Source organism: Chrysochloris asiatica, unplaced genomic scaffold (genome assembly GCF_000296735.1).
Source record: "Chrysochloris asiatica unplaced genomic scaffold, ChrAsi1.0 scaffold00041, whole genome shotgun sequence".
NCBI classification, from domain to species: domain Eukaryota; kingdom Metazoa; phylum Chordata; class Mammalia; order Afrosoricida; family Chrysochloridae; genus Chrysochloris; species Chrysochloris asiatica.
Window position 1 is genome coordinate 976,683 of NW_006408559.1, and position 1,301 is coordinate 977,983.

Below are 1,301 nucleotides of genomic sequence, written 5' to 3' on the forward strand. Positions count from 1 at the left end.
AGGGAGGGGAAGATGGAGCACAAGGTAGGGAATAGACACAGGATAGTTTGGGTACCAGAGCAGGAGGCAATACACAAGAAGGGGGAGGGGAATAAAAGAAAAAGGTGGATTGTAAAACAATAAGGCAGGTTTGCATGGGCTAAGCGGGACAGAGGTAAATAATGATGTATGCACAACCTTGGAACAACAGGGCTCTGGGATACAGGGATTGAGACATGGTTGGAATGGGCAAAGGGGGGAAGTAATGTTAAGATGCTTGGCTGTCTTTTGAATCTTGGTTTCCTTTGCATACCATTATAAAATAGACACTTGAGGAGGAGAGAAAGGAATAGCTAGAAATATCACCACAGAAAACTTGTAAGTCCATCTTCTGCCTATAACTGATTGGAATATCTAAAATGGTACTACAAAAAACAGAAAGCTTATAAGTCCAACTTCATCCTATAACTGATTGGAATATCTAAAATGGTACTACAATGTGCCCAGTGTTTGGTAGAATGGAGAGTCAGAGAAAAAGAGGAAGACCGCCAGTATTGGCAAAATCAATGGGCTCAAGCGTGGCAATGATAATGAGGTTGGCCCAGGATCAGGCAGTGTTTCGTTCTGCTGTGCATAAGGTCGCTGTGAGTCGGGACTGACTCGATGGCACCTAAAAACAACAATGGGTAAAATATTGAACGATGCTAGAAACGTCGAAAGAAGATGGAAGGATTATACAGTCACTACCAAAAGAACTGGTCAATGTTCAATCATTTCAAGAGGTACCATATGGTCAAGAATCGATGGTATTGAAGGAAGGCATCCAAGTATTGGCGAAAAACTAGAGTCCAGGAATTGATGTGATATAAACTGAAATGTTTCAATAAACTGATGTAGCACTGGAGACCCTCACTCCTCTGTATCAAGAAGTTTGGAAGACACCCACATGGCCAACCAATAGGAAGACATCCATATTTGTTTGTGCCCATTTCAAAGAAAGGTGACTCAACAGAATGTGGAAATCGTCAAATAATACAATTAATATCACATAAAAGTAAAATTTTGATGAAGATAACTTAAAAACGATTGCAGCAGTACATTTGATAGGGAACTGCCGGAAATTCAGGCTGGATTCAGAAGAAGATGTGGAATGAGGAATATATCATTGCTGACATCAGATGGATCTTGGCTGAAAGCAAAGAATACCAGAAAGATATTTTCTGTTGTTGTTGTTAAGTGCCATTGAGTCAGTTCCGACCCACAGTGACCCTGTATAGGGTTTCCGAGAAGCAACTGGTAAGCTTGAACCGCTGACCTTGTGG